Source organism: Symphalangus syndactylus, chromosome 20 (assembly GCF_028878055.3).
Source record: "Symphalangus syndactylus isolate Jambi chromosome 20, NHGRI_mSymSyn1-v2.1_pri, whole genome shotgun sequence".
NCBI classification, from domain to species: Eukaryota; Metazoa; Chordata; class Mammalia; order Primates; family Hylobatidae; genus Symphalangus; species Symphalangus syndactylus.
Window position 1 is genome coordinate 72,038,104 of NC_072442.2, and position 16,561 is coordinate 72,054,664.

Here is a 16,561-nt window from a genome sequence, read left to right on the forward strand (position 1 = left end):
AACTTCTTTCTGATCTGTGCATTCAGCTAACAGAGTTAAACCATACTTTTGATTGAGCAGATCTGAACACTCTTTCTGTAGAAAATGCAACTGGACATTTGGAGCGCTAAGAGCGTAGTAGTGGAAAAAGGAATATATTCAAATATAAACTACACAGAAGCATTCTGTGAAACTTCTTTCTCATCTGAGCATACAGCTAACAGAGTTAAACCATACTTTTGATTGAGCAGTTTTGAAACACTCTGTCTGTAGAAAATGCAACTGGACATTCGTAGCGCTAAGTGGGTAATAGTGGAAAAAGAATATGTTCAAATATAAACTACACAGAAGCATTGTATGAAACTTCTTTCTGTTCTGTGCATTCAACTAACAGAGTTGAACCTTACTTTTGATTGAGCCGTTCTGAAACACTCTTTCTGTAGAAACTGCAATTGGACATTCTGAGCGCTAGGAGGCCTATATTGGGAAAAAGAATGTCTACAAATAAAAACTACAGAGAAGAATTGTGTGAAACTTCTTTCTGTTCTGTTTGTTCAACTAAAAGAGTTGAACCTTAGTTTTGATTGAGCCGTTCTGAAACACTCTTTCTGTAGAAAATGCAAGTGGAGATTCGGAGCGCTAAGAGGGTAATAGTGGAAAAAGGAATGTCTCCAAATATAAACTACACAGAATCATTCTGTGAAACTTCTTTCTGATCTGTGCATTCAGCTAACAGAGTTAAACCATACTTTTGATTGAGCAGATCTGAACACTCTTTCTGTAGAAAATGCAACTGGACATATGGAGCGCTAAGAGAGTACTAGTGGAAAAAGGAATATATTCAAATATAAACTACACAGAAGCATTCTGTGAAACTTCTTTCTGATCTGAGCATTCAGCTAACAGAGTTAAACCATACTTTTGATTGAGCAGTTTTGAAACACTCTGTCTGTAGAAAATGCAACTGGACATTCGTAGCGCTAAGTGGGTAATAGTGGAAAAAAGAATATGTTCAAATATAAACTACACAGAAGCATTGTATGAAACTTCTTTCTGTTCTGTGCATTCAACTAACAGAGTTGAACCTTACTTTTGATTGAGCCTTTCTGAAACACTCTTTCTGTAGAAACTGCAATTGGATATTCTGAGCGCTAAGAGGCCTCTATTGGGAAAAATAATATCTTCAAATAAAAACTACACAGAAGCATTGTGTGAAACTTATTTCTGATATGTTCATTAAGCTAACACAGTTAAACCATACTTTTGATTGCGCAGTTCTGAACACTCTTTCTGTAGAAAATGCAAGTGGACATTCGGAGCGCTAAGAGGGTAATAGTGGAAAAAGGAATATATTCAAATATAAACTACACAGTAGAATTCTGTGAAAATTCTTTCTGTTCTGTGCATTCAACTAACAGAGTTGAACCTTACTTTTGATTGAGCCGTTCTGAAACACTCTTTCTGTAGAAACTGCAATTGGACATGCTAAGCGCTAAGAGGCCTACATTGGGAAAAAGAATATCTTCCAATAAAAACTACACAGATGCATTCTGTGAAACTTATTTCTGATCTGTAATTTCAGTTAACAGAGATAAAACATATTTTTGATTGAGCAGTTATGAAACACTCTTTTTGTAGAAAATGCAAGTGGAGATTCGGAGCGCTAAGAGGGTAATAGAGGAAAAAGTAATGTCTTCAAATATAAACTACACAGAATCATTCGGTGAAACTTCTTTCTGATCTGTGCATTCAGCTAAAAGAGTTAAACCATACTTTTGATTGAGCAGATCTGAACACTCTTTGTGTAGAAAATGCAACTGGACATTTGGAGCGCTAAGAGCGTAGTAGTGGAAAAAGGAATATATTCAAATATAAACTACACAGAAGCATTCTGTGAAACTTCTTTCTGATCTGAGCATACAGCTAACAGAGTTAAACCATACTTTTGTTTGAACAGTTTTGAAACACTCTGTCTGTAGAAAATGCAACTGGACATTCGTAGCGCTAAGTGGGTAATAGTGGAAAAAAGAATATGTTCAAATATAAACTACACAGAAGCATTGTATGAAACTTCTTTCTGTTCTGTGCATTCAACTAACAGAGTTGAACCTTACTTTTGATTGAGCCGTTCTGAAACACTCTTTCTGTAGAAACTGCAATTGGACATGCTAAGCGCTAAGAGGCCTACATTGGGAAAAGGAATATCTTCAAATAAAAACTACACAGATGCATTCTGTGAAACTTATTTCTGATCTGTAAATTCAGTTAACAGAGATAAAACATATTTTTGATTGAGCAGTTATGAAACACTCTTTTTGTAGAAAATGCAATTGGACATTCTGAGCGCTAGGAGGCCTATATTGGGAAAAAGAATGTCTACAAATAAAAACTACAGAGAAGAATTGTGTGAAACTTCTTTCTGTTCTGTTTGTTCAACTAAAAGAGTTGAACCTTAGTTTTGATTGAGCCGTTCTGAAACACTCTTTCTGTAGAAAATGCAAGTGGAGATTCGGAGCGCTAAGAGGGTAATAGTGGAAAAAGGAATGTCTCCAAATATAAACTACACAGAATCATTCTGTGAAACTTCTTTCTGATCTGTGCATTCAGCTAACAGAGTTAAACCATACTTTTGATTGAGCAGATCTGAACACTCTTTCTGTAGAAAATGCAACTGGACATATGGAGCGCTAAGAGAGTACTAGTGGAAAAAGGAATATATTCAAATATAAACTACACAGAAGCATTCTGTGAAACTTCTTTCTGATCTGAGCATTCAGCTAACAGAGTTAAACCATACTTTTGATTGAGCAGTTTTGAAACACTCTGTCTATAGAAAATGCAACTGGACATTCGTAGCGCTAAGTGGGTAATAGTGGAAAAAAGAATATGTTCAAATATAAACTACACAGAAGCATTGTATGAAACTTCTTTCTGTTCTGTGCATTCAACTAACAGAGTTGAACCTTACTTTTGATTGAGCCTTTCTGAAACACTCTTTCTGTAGAAACTGCAATTGGATATTCTGAGCGCTAAGAGGCCTATATTGGGAAAAATAATATCTTCAAATAAAAACTACACAGAAGCATTGTGTGAAACTTATTTCTGATATGTTCATTAAGCTAACAGAGTTAAACCATACTTTTGATTGCGCAGTTCTGAACACTCTTTCTGTAGAAAATGCAAGTGGACATTCGGAGCGCTAAGAGGGTAATAGTGGAAAAAGGAATATATTCAAATATAAACTACACAGTAGAATTCTGTGAAAATTCTTTCTGTTCTGTGCATTCAACTAACAGAGTTGAACCTTACTTTTGATTGAGCCGTTCTGAAACACTCTTTCTGTAGAAACTGCAATTGGACGTGCTAAGCGCTAAGAGGCCTACATTGGGAAAAAGAATATCTTCCAATAAAAACTACACAGATGCATTCTGTGAAACTTATTTCTGATCTGTAATTTCAGTTAACAGAGATAAAACATATTTTTGATTGAGCAGTTATGAAACACTCTTTTTGTAGAAAATGCAAGTGGAGATTCGGAGCGCTAAGAGGGTAATAGAGGAAAAAGTAATGTCTTCAAATATAAACTACACAGAATCATTCGGTGAAACTTCTTTCTGATCTGTGCATTCAGCTAAAAGAGTTAAACCATACTTTTGATTGAGCAGATCTGAACACTCTTTGTGTAGAAAATGCAACTGGACATTTGGAGCGCTAAGAGCGTAGTAGTGGAAAAAGGAATATATTCAAATATAAACTACACAGAAGCATTCTGTGAAACTTCTTTCTGATCTGAGCATACAGCTAACAGAGTTAAACCATACTTTTGATTGAGCAGTTTTGAAACACTCTGTCTGTAGAAAATGCAACTGGACATTCGTAGCGCTAAGTGGGTAATAGTGGAAAAAGAATATGTTCAAATATAAACTACACAGAAGCATTGTATGAAACTTCTTTCTGTTCTGTGCATTCAACTAACAGAGTTGAACCTTACTTTTGATTGAGCCGTTCTGAAACACTCTTTCTGTAGAAACTGCAATTGGACATTCTGAGCGTTAAGAGGCCTATATTGGGAAAAAGAATGTCTACAAATAAAAACTACACAGAAGAATTGTGTGAAACTTCTTTCTGTTCTGTTTGTTCAACTAAATGAGTTGAACCTTAGTTTTGATTTAGCCGTTCGGAAACACTCTTTCTGTAGAAAATGCAAGTGGAGATTCGGAGCGCTAAGAGGGTAATAGTGGAAAAAGGAATGTCTCCAAATATAAACTACACAGAATCATTCTGTGAAACTTCTTTCTGATCTGTGCATTCTGCTAACAGAGTTAAACCATACTTTTGATTGAGCAGATCTGAACACTCTTTCTGTAGAAAATGCAACTGGACATTTGGAGCGCTAAGAGCGTAGTAGTGGAAAAAGGAATATATTCAAATATAAACTACACAGAAGCATTCTGTGAAACTTCTTTCTGATCTGAGCATACAGCTAACAGAGTTAAACCATACTTTTGATTGAGCAGTTTTGAAACACTCTGTCTGTAGAAAATGCAACTGGACATTCGTAGCGCTAAGTGGGTAATAGTGGAAAAAAGAATATTTTCAAATATAAACTACACAGAAGCATTGTATGAAACTTCTTTCTGTTCTGTGCATTCAACTAACAGAGTTGAACCTTACTTTTGATTGAGCCGTTCTGAAACACTCTTTCTGTAGAAACTGCAATTGGACATTCTGAGAGCTAAGAGGCCTATATTGGGAAAAAGAATGTCTAAAAATAAAAACTACACAGAAGAATTGTGTGAAACTTCTTTCTGTTCTGTTTGTTCAACTAAAAGAGTTGAACCTTAGTTTTGATTGAGCCGTTCTGAAACACTCTTTATGGAGAAAAGGCAAGTGGAGATTCGGAGCGCTAAGAGGGTAATAGTGGAAAAAGGAATGTCTCCAAATATAAACTACACAGAATCATTCTGTGAAACTTCTTTCTGATCTGTGCATTCAGCTAACAGAGTTAAACCATACTTTTGATTGAGCAGATCTGAACACTCTTTCTGTAGAAAATTCAACTGGACATTTGGAGCGCTAAGAGAGTAGTAGTGGAAAAAGGAATATATTCAAATATAAACTACACAGAAGCATTCTGTGAAACTTCTTTCTGATCTGAGCATTCAGCTAACAGACTTAAACCATACTTTTGATTGAGCAGTTTTGAAACACTCTCTCTGTAGAAAATGCAACTGGACATTCGTAGCGCTAAGTGGGTAATAGTGGAAAAAAGAATATGTTCAAATATAAACTACACAGAAGCATTGTATGAAACTTCTTTCTGTTCTGTGCATTCAACTAACAGAGTTGAATCTTACTTATCATTGAGCCTTTCTGAAACACTCTTTCTGTAGAATCTGCAATTGGACATTCTGAGCGCTAAGAGGCCTATATTGGGAAAAATAATATCTTCAAATAAAAACTACACAGAAGCATTGTGTGAAACTTATTTCTGATATGTTCATTAAGCTAACAGAGTTAAACCATACTTTGATTGCGCAGTTCTGAACACTATTTCTGTAGAAAATGCAAGTGGACATTCGGAGCGCTAAGAGGGTAATAGTGGAAAAAGGAATATATTCAAATATAAACTACACAGTAGCATTCTGTGAAAATTCTTTCTGTTCTGTGCATTCAACTAACAGAGTTGAACCTTACTTTTGATTGAGCCGTTCTGAAACACTCTTTCTGTAGAAACTGCAATTGGACATGCTAAGCGCTAAGAGGCCTACATTTTGAAAAAGAATATCTTCAAATAAAAACTACACAGGTGCATTCTGTGGAACTTATTTCTGATCTGTAAATTCATTTAATAGAGATAAAACATATTTTTGATTGAGCAGTTATGAAACACTCTTTTTGTAGAAAATGCAAGTGGAGATTCGGAGCGCTAAGAGGGTAATAGTGGAAAAAGGAATGTCTTCAAATATAAACTACACAGAATCATTCGGTGAAACTTCTTTCTGATCTGTGCATTCAGCTAACAGAGTTAAACCATAGTTTTGATTGAGCAGATCTGAACACTCTTTCTGTAGAAAATGCAACTGGACATTTGGAGCGCTAAGAGCGTATTAGTGGAAAAAGGAATATATTCAAATATAAACTACACAGAAGCATTCTGTGAAACTTCTTTCTGATCTGAGCATTCAGCTAACAGATTTAAACCATACTTTTGATTGAGCAGTTTTGAAACACTCTGTCTGTAGAAAATGCAACTGGACATTCGTAGCGCTAAGTGGGTAGTAGTGGAAAAAAGAATATGTTCAAATATAAACTACACAGAAGCATTGTATGAAACTTCTTTCTGTTCTGTGCATTCAACTAACAGAGTTGAACCTTACTTTTGATTGAGCCGTTCTGAAACACTCTTTCTGTAGAAACTGCAATTGGACATTCTGAGCGCTAAGAGGCCTATATTGGGAAAAAGAATGTCTACAAATAAAAACTACACAGAAGAATTGTGTGAAACTTCTTTCTGTTCTGTTTGTTCAACTAAAAGAGTTGAACCTTAGTTTTGATTGAGCCGTTCTGAAACACTCTTTCTGTAGAAAATGCAAGTGGAGATTCGGAGCGCTAAGAGGGTAATAGTGGAAAAAGGAATGTCTCCATATATAAACTACACAGAATCATTCTGTGAAACTTCTTTCTGATCTGTGCATTCAGCTAACAGAGTTAAACCATACTTTTGATTGAGCAGATCTGAACACTCTTTCTGTAGAAAATGCAACTGGACATTTGGAGCGCTAAGAGAGTAGTAGTGGAAAAAGGAATATATTCAAATATAAACTACACAGAAGCATTCTGTGAAACTTCTTTCTGATCTGAGCATTCAGCTAACAGAGTTAAACCATACTTTTGATTGAGCAGTTTTGAAACACTCTGTCTGTAGAAAATGCAACTGGACATTCGTAGCGCTAAGTGGGTAATAGTGGAAAAAAGAATATGTTCAAATATAAACTACACAGAAGCATTGTATGAAACTACTTTCTGTTCTGTGCATTCAACTAACAGAGTTGAACCTTACTTTTGATTGAGCCTTTCTGAAACACTCTTTCTGTAGAAACTGCAATTGGACATTCTGAGCGCTAAGAGGCCTCTATTGGGAAAAATAATATCTTCAAATAAAAACTACACAGAAGCATTGTGTGAAACTTATTTCTGATATGTTCATTAAGCTAACAGAGTTAAACCATACTTTTGATTGCGCAGTTCTTAACACTCTTTCTGTAGAAAATGCAAGTGGACATTCGGAGCGCTAAGAGGGTAATAGTGGAAAAAGGAATATATTCAAATATAAACTACACAGTAGCATTCTGTGAAAATTCTTTCTGTTCTGTGCATTCAACTAACAGAGTTGAACCTTACTTTTGATTGAGCCGTTCTGAAACACTCTTTCTATAGAAACTGCAATTGGACATGCTAAGCGCTAAGAGGCATACACTGGGATAAAGAATATCTTCAAATAAAAACTACACAGATGCATTCTGTGAAACTTATTTCTGATCTGTAAATTCAGTTAACAGAGATATAACATATTTTTGATTGAGCAGTTATGAAACACTCTTTTTGTAGAAAATGCAAGTGGAGATTCGGAGCGCTAAGAGGGTAATAGTGGAAAAAGGAATGTCTTCAAATATAAACTACACAGAATCATTCGGTGAAACTTCTTTCTGATCTGTGAATTCAGCTAACAGAGTAAAACCATACTTTTGATAGAGCAGATCTGAACACTCTTTCTGTAGAAAATGCAACTGGACATTTGGAGCGCTAAGAGCGTAGTAGTGGAAAAAGGAATATATTCAAATATAAACTACACAGAAGCATTCTGTGAAACTTCTTTCTGATCTGAGCATTCAGCTAACAGATTTAAACCATACTTTTGATTGAGCAGTTTTGAAACACTCTGTCTGTAGAAAATGCAACTGGACATTCGTAGCGCTATGTGGGTAATAGTGGAAAAAAGAATATGTTCAAATATAAACTACACAGAAGCATTGTATGAAACTCCTTTCTGTTCTGTGCATTCAACTAACAGAGTTGAACCTTACTTTTGATTGAGCCGTTCTGAAACACTCTTTCTGTAGAAACTGCAATTGGACATTCTGAGCGCTAAGAGGCCTATATTGGGAAAAAGAATGTCTACAAATAAAAACTACACAGAAGAATTGTGTGAAAATTCTTTCTGTTCTGTTTGTTCAACTAAAAGAGTTGAACCTTAGTTTTGATTGAGCCGTTCTGAAACACTCTTTCTGTAGAAAATGCAAGTGGAGATTCGGAGCGCTAAGAGGGTAATAGTGGAAAAAGGAATGTCTCCATATATAAACTACACAGAATCATTCTGTGAAACTTCTTTCTGATCTGTGCATTCAGCTAACAGAGTTAAAGCATACTTTGATTGAGCAGATCTGAACACTCTTTCTGTAGAAAATGCAACTGGACATTTGGAGCGCTAAGAGAGTAGTAGTGGAAAAAGGAATATATTCAAATATAAACTACACAGAAGCATTCTGTGAAACTTCTTTCTGATCTGAGCATTCAGCTAACAGAGTTAAACCATACTTTTGATTGAGCAGTTTTGAAACACTATGTCTGTAGAAAATACAACTGGACATTCGTAGCGCTAAGTGGGTAATAGTGGAAAAAAGAGTATGTTCAAATATAAACTACAAAGAAGCATCGTATGAAACTTCTTTCTGTTCTGTGCATTCAACTAACAGAGTTGAACCTTACTTTTGATTGAGCCTTTCTGAAACACTCTTTCTGTAGAAACTGCAATTGGACATTCTGAGCGCTAAGAGGACTCTATTGGGAAAAATAATATCTTCACATAAAAACAACACAGAAGCATTGTGTGAAACTTATTTCTGATATGTTCATTAAGCTAACAGAGTTAAACCATACTTTTGATTGCGCAGTTCTGAAAACTCTTTCTGTAGAAAATGCAAGTGGACATTCGGAGCGCTAAGAGGGTAATAGTGGAAAAAGGAATATATTCAAATATAAACTACACAGTAGCATTCTGTGAAAATTCTTTCTGTTCTGTGCATTCAACTAACAGAGTTGAACCTTACTTTTGATTGAGCCGTTCTGAAACACTCTTTCTGTAGAAACTGCAATTGGACATGCTAAGCGCTAAGAGGCCTACATTGGGAAAAAGAATATCTTCAAATAAAAACTACACAGATGCATTCTGTGGAACTTATTTCTGATCTGTAAATTCATTTAACAGAGATAAAACATATTTTTGATTGAGCAGTTATGAAACACTCTTTTTGTAGAAAATGCAAGTGGAGATTCGGAGCGCTAAGAGGGTAATAGTGGAAAAAGGAATGTCTTCAAATATAAACTACACAGAATCATTCGGTGAAACTTCTTTCTGATCTGTGCATTCAGCTAACAGAGTTAAACCATAGTTTTGATTGAGCAGATCTGAACACTCTTTATGTAGAAAATGCAACTGGACATTTGGAGCGCTAAGAGCGTAGTAGTGGAAAAAGGAATATATTCAAATATAAACTACACAGAAGCATTCTGTGAAACTTCTTTCTGATCTGAGCATTCAGCTAACAGATTTAAACCATACTTTTGATTGAGCAGTTTTGAAACACTCTGTCTGTAGAAAATGCAACTGGACATTCGTAGCGCTATGTGGGTAATAGTGGAAAAAAGAATATGTTCAAATATAAACTACACAGAAGCATTGTATGAAACTCCTTTCTGTTCTGTGCATTCAACTAACAGAGTTGAACCTTACTTTTGATTGAGCCGTTCTGAAACACTCTTTCTGTAGAAACTGCAATTGGACATTCTGAGCGCTAAGAGGCCTATATTGGGAAAAAGAATGTCTACAAATAAAAACTACACAGAAGAATTGTGTGAAAATTCTTTCTGTTCTGTTTGTTCAACTAAAAGAGTTGAACCTTAGTTTTGATTGAGCCGTTCTGAAACACTCTTTCTGTAGAAAATGCAAGTGGAGATTCGGAGCGCTAAGAGGGTAATAGTGGAAAAAGGAATGTCTCCATATATAAACTACACAGAATCATTCTGTGAAACTTCTTTCTGATCTGTGCATTCAGCTAACAGAGTTAAAGCATACTTTGATTGAGCAGATCTGAACACTCTTTCTGTAGAAAATGCAACTGGACATTTGGAGCGCTAAGAGAGTAGTAGTGGAAAAAGGAATATATTCAAATATAAACTACACAGAAGCATTCTGTGAAACTTCTTTCTGATCTGAGCATTCAGCTAACAGAGTTAAACCATACTTTTGATTGAGCAGTTTTGAAACACTATGTCTGTAGAAAATACAACTGGACATTCGTAGCGCTAAGTGGGTAATAGTGGAAAAAAGAGTATGTTCAAATATAAACTACAAAGAAGCATCGTATGAAACTTCTTTCTGTTCTGTGCATTCAACTAACAGAGTTGAACCTTACTTTTGATTGAGCCTTTCTGAAACACTCTTTCTGTAGAAACTGCAATTGGACATTCTGAGCGCTAAGAGGACTCTATTGGGAAAAATAATATCTTCACATAAAAACAACACAGAAGCATTGTGTGAAACTTATTTCTGATATGTTCATTAAGCTAACAGAGTTAAACCATACTTTTGATTGCGCAGTTCTGAAAACTCTTTCTGTAGAAAATGCAAGTGGACATTCGGAGCGCTAAGAGGGTAATAGTGGAAAAAGGAATATATTCAAATATAAACTACACAGTAGCATTCTGTGAAAATTCTTTCTGTTCTGTGCATTCAACTAACAGAGTTGAACCTTACTTTTGATTGAGCCGTTCTGAAACACTCTTTCTGTAGAAACTGCAATTGGACATGCTAAGCGCTAAGAGGCCTACATTGGGAAAAAGAATATCTTCAAATAAAAACTACACAGATGCATTCTGTGGAACTTATTTCTGATCTGTAAATTCATTTAACAGAGATAAAACATATTTTTGATTGAGCAGTTATGAAACACTCTTTTTGTAGAAAATGCAAGTGGAGATTCGGAGCGCTAAGAGGGTAATAGTGGAAAAAGGAATGTCTTCAAATATAAACTACACAGAATCATTCGGTGAAACTTCTTTCTGATCTGTGCATTCAGCTAACAGAGTTAAACCATAGTTTTGATTGAGCAGATCTGAACACTCTTTATGTAGAAAATGCAACTGGACATTTGGAGCACTAAGAGCGTAGTAGTGGAAAAAGGAATATATTCAAATATAAACTACACAGAAGCATTCTGTGAAACTTCTTTCTGATCTGAGCATTCAGCTAACAGATTTAAACCATACTTTTGATTGAGCAGTTTTGAAACACTCTGTCTGTAGAAAATGCAACTGGACATTCGTAGCGCTAAGTGGGTAGTAGTGGAAAAAAGAATATGTTCAAATATAAACTACACAGAAGCATTGTATGAAACTTCTTTCTGTTCTGTGCATTCAACTAACAGAGTTGAACCTTACTTTTGATTGAGCCGTTCTGAAACACTCTTTCTGTAGAAACTGCAATTGGACATTCTGAGCGCTAAGAGGCCTGTATTGGGAAAAAGAATGTCTACAAATAAAAACTACACAGAAGAATTGTGTGAAACTTCTTTCTGTTCTGTTTGTTCAACTAAAAGAGTTGAACCTTAGTTTTGATTGAGCCGTTCTGAAACACTCTTTCTGTAGAAAATGCAAGTGGAGATTCGGAGCTCTAAGAGGGTAATAGTGGAAAAAGGAATGTCTCCATATATAAACTACATAGAATCATTCTGTGAAACTTCTTTCTGATCTGTGCATTCAGCTAACAGAGTTAAACCATACTTTTGATTGAGCAGATCTGAACACTCTTTCTGTAGAAAATGCAACTGGACATTTGGAGCGCTAAGAGAGTAGTAGTGGAAAAAGGAATATATTCAAATATAAACTACACAGAAGCATTCTGTGAAACTTCTTTCTGATCTGAGCATTCAGCTAACAGAGTTAAACCATACTTTTGATTGAGCAGTTTTGAAACACTGTGTCTGTAGAAAATGCAACTGGACATTCGTAGCGCTAAGTGGGTAATAGTAGAAAAAAGAATATGTTCAAATATAAACTACACAGAAGCATTGTATGAAACTACTTTCTGTTCTGTGCATTCAACTAACAGAGTTGAACCTTACTTTTGATTGAGCCTTTCTGAAACACTCTTTCTGTAGAAACTGCAATTGGACATTCTGAGCGCTAAGAGGCCTCTACTGGGAAAAATAATATCTTCAAATAAAAACTACACAGAAGCATTGTGTGAAACTTATTTCTGATATGTTCATTAAGCTAACAGAGATAAACCATACTTTTGATTGCGCAGTTCTGAACACTCTTTCTGTAGAAAATGCAAGTGGACATTCGGAGCGCTAAGAGGGTAATAGTGGAAAAAGGAATATATTCAAATATAAACTACACAGTAGCATTCTGTGAAAATTCTTTCTGTTCTGTGCATTCAACTAACAGAGTTGAACCTTACTTTTGATTGAGCCGTTCTGAAACACTCTTTCTATAGAAACTGCAATTGGACATGCTAAGCGCTAAGAGGCCTACACTGGGATAAAGAATATCTTCAAATAAAAACTACACAGATGCATTCTGTGAAACTTATTTCTGATCTGTAAATTCAGTTAACAGAGATAAAACATATTTTTGATTGAGCAGTTATGAAACACTCTTTTTGTAGAAAATGCAATTGGAGATTCGGAGCGCTAAGTGGGTAATAGTGGAAAAACGAATGTCTTCAAATATAAACTACACAGAATCATTCGGTGAAACTTCTTTCTGATCTGTGCATTCAGCTAAGAGAGTTAAACCATACTTTTGATTGAGCAGATCTGAACACTCTTTCTGTTGAAAATGCAGCTGGACATTTGCAGCGGTAAGAGCGTAGTAGTGGAAAAAGGAATATACTCAAATATAAACTACACAGAAGCATTCTGTGAAACTTCTTTCTGATCTGAGCATTCAGCTAACAGACTTAAACCATACTTTTGATTGAGCAGTTTTGAAACACTCTGTCTGTAGAAAATGCAACTGGACATTCGTAGCGCTAAGTGGGTAATAGTGGAAAAAAGAATATGTTCAAATATAAACTACACAGAAGCATTGTATGAAACTTCTTTCTGTTCTGTGCATTCAAGTAACAGAGTTGAACCTTACTTTTGATTGAGCCGTTCAGAAACTCTCTTTCTGTAGAAACTGCAATTGGACATTCTGAGCGCTAAGAGGCCTATATTGGGAAAAAGAATGTCTACAAATAAAAACTACACAGACGAATTGTGTGAAACTTCTTTCTGTTCTGTTTGTTCAACTAAAAGAGTTGAACCTTAGTTTTGATTGAGCCGTTCTGTAACAGTCTTTCTGTAGAAAATGCAAGTGGAGACTCGGAGCGCTAAGAGGGTAATAGTGGAAAAAGGAATGTCTCCAAATATAAACTACACAGAATCATTCTGTGAAACTTCTTTCTGATCTGTGCATTCAGCTAACAGAGTTAAACCATACTTTTGATTGAGCAGATCTGAACACTCTTTCTGTAGAAAATGCAACTGGACATTTGGAGCGCTAAGAGAGTAGTAGTGGAAAAAGGAATATATTCAAATATAAACTACACAGAATCATTCTGTGAAACTTCTTTCTGATCTGAGCATTCAGCTAACAGAGTTAAACCATACTTTTGATTGAGCAGTTTTGAAACTCTCTGTCTGTAGAAAATGTAACTGGACATTCGTAGCGCTAAGTGGGTAATAGTGGAAAAAAGAATATGTTCAAATATAAACTACACAGAAGCATTGTATGAAACTTCTTTCTGGTCTGTGCATTCAACTAACAGAGTTGAACCTTACTTTTGATTGAGCCTTTCTGAAACACTCTTTCTGTAGAAACTGCAATTGGACATTCTGAGCGCTAAGAGGCCTATATTGGGAAAAATAATATGTTCAAATAAAAACTACACAGAAGCATTGTGTGAAACTTATTTCTGATATGTTCATTAAGCTAACAGAGTTAAACCATACTTTTGATTGCGCAGTTCTGAACACTCTTTCTGTAGAAAATGCAAGTGGACATTCGGAGCGCTAAGAGGGTAATAGTGGAAAAAGGAATATATTCAAATATAAACTACACAGTAGAATTCTGTGAAAATACTTTCTGTTCTGTGCATTCAACTAACAGAGTTGAACCTTACTTTTTATTGAGCCGTTCTGAAACACTCTTTCTGTAGAAACTGCAATTGGACATGCTAAGCGCTAAGAGGCCTACATTGGGAAAAAGAATATCTTCAAATAAAAACTACACAGATGCATTCTGTGAAACTTATTTCTGATCTGTAAATTCAGTTAACAGAGATAAAACATATTTTTGATTGAGCAGTTATGAAACACTCTTTTTGTAGAAAATGCAAGTGGAGATTCGGAGCGCTAAGAGGGTAATAGTGGAAAAAGGAATGTCTTCAAATATAAACTACACAGAATCATTCGGTGAAACTTCTTTCTGATCTGTGCATTCAGCTAACAGAGTTAAACCATACTTTTGATTGAGCAGATCTGAACACTCTTTCTGTTGAAAATGCAACTGGACATTTGGAGCGCTAGGAGCGTAGTAGTGGAAAAAGGAATATATTCAAATATAAACTACACAGAAGCATTCTGTGAAACTTCTTTCTGATCTGAGCATACAGCTAACAGAGTTAAACCATACTTTTGATTGAGCAGTTTTGAAACACTCTGTCTGTTGAAAATGCAACTGGACTTTCGTAGCGCTAAGTGGGTAATAGTGGAAAAAAGTATATGTTCAAATATAAACTACACAGAAGCATTGTACGAAACTTCTTTCTGTTCTGTGCATTCAACTAACAGAGTTGAACCTTACTTTTGATTGAGCCGTTCTGAAACACTCTTTCTGTAGAAACTGCAATTGGACATTCTGAGCGCTAAGAGGCATATATTGGGAAAAAGAATATCTACAAATAAAAACTACACAGAAGAATTGTGTGAAACTTCTTTCTGTTCTGTTTGTTCAACTAAAAGAGTTGAACCTTAGTTTTGATTGAGCCGTTCTGAAACACTCTTTCTGTAGAAAATGCAAGTGGAGATTCGGAGCGCTAAGAGGGTAATAGTGGAAAAAGGAATGTCTCCAAATATAAACTACACAGAATCATTCTGTGAAACTTCTTTCTGATCTGTGCATTCAGCTAACAGAGTTAAACCATACTTTTGATTGAGCAGATCTGAACACTCTTTCTGTAGAAAATGCAACTGGACATTTGGAGCGCTAAGAGAGTAGTAGTGGAAAAAGGAATATATTCAAATATAAACTACACAGAAGCATTCTGTGAAACTTCTTTCTGAACTGAGCATTCAGCTAACAGAGTTAAACCATACTTTTGATTGAGCAGTTTTGAAACACTCTGTCTGTAGAAAATGCAACTGGACATTCGTAGCGCTAAGTGGGTAATAGTGGAAAAAAGAATATGTTCAAATATAAACTACACAGAAGCATTGTATGAAACTTCTTTCTGTTCTGTGCATTCAACTAACAGAGTTGAACCTTACTTTTGATTGAGCCTTTCTGAAACGCTCTTTCTGTAGAAACTGCAATTGGACATTCTGAGCGCTAAGAGGCCTATATTGGGAAAAATAATATCTTCAAATAAAAACTACACAGAAGCATTGTGTGAAACTTATTTCTGATATGTTCATTAAGCTAACAGAGTTAAACCATACTTTTGATTGCGCAGTTCTGAACACTCTTTCTGTAGAAAATGCAAGTGGACATTCGGAGCGCTAAGAGGGTAATAGTGGAAAAAGGAATATATTCAAATATAAACTACACAGTAGCATTCTGTGAAAATTCTTTCTGTTCTGTGCATTCAACTAACAGAGTTGAACCTTACTTTTGATTGAGCCGTTCTGAAACACTCTTTCTGTAGAAACTGCAATTGGACATGCTAAGCGCTAAGAGGCCTACATTGGGAAAGTGAATATCTTCAAATAAAAACTACACAGATGTATTCTGTGAAACTTATTTCTGATCTGTAAATTCAGTTAACAGAGATAAAACATATTTTTGATTGAGCAGTTATGAAACACTCTTTTTGTAGAAAATGCAAGTGGAGATTCGGAGCGCTAAGAGGGTAATAGTGGAAAAAGGAATGTCTTCAAATATAAACTACACAGAATCATTCGGTGAAACTTCTTTCTGATCTGTGCATTCAGCTAACAGAGTTAAACCATACCTTTGATTGAGCAGATGTGAACACTCTTTCTGTAGAAAATGCAACTGGACATTTGGAGCGCTAAGAGCGTATTAGTGGAAAAAGGAATATATTCAAACATAAACTACACAGAAGCATTCTGTGAAATTTCTTTCTGATCTGAGCATTCAGCTAACAGAGTTAAACCATACTTTTGATTGAGCAGTCTTGAAACACTCTGTCTGTAGAAAATGCAACTGGACATTCGTAGCGCTAAGTGGGTAATAGTGGAAAAGAGAATATGTTCAAATATAAACTACACAGAAGCATTGTATGAAACTTCTT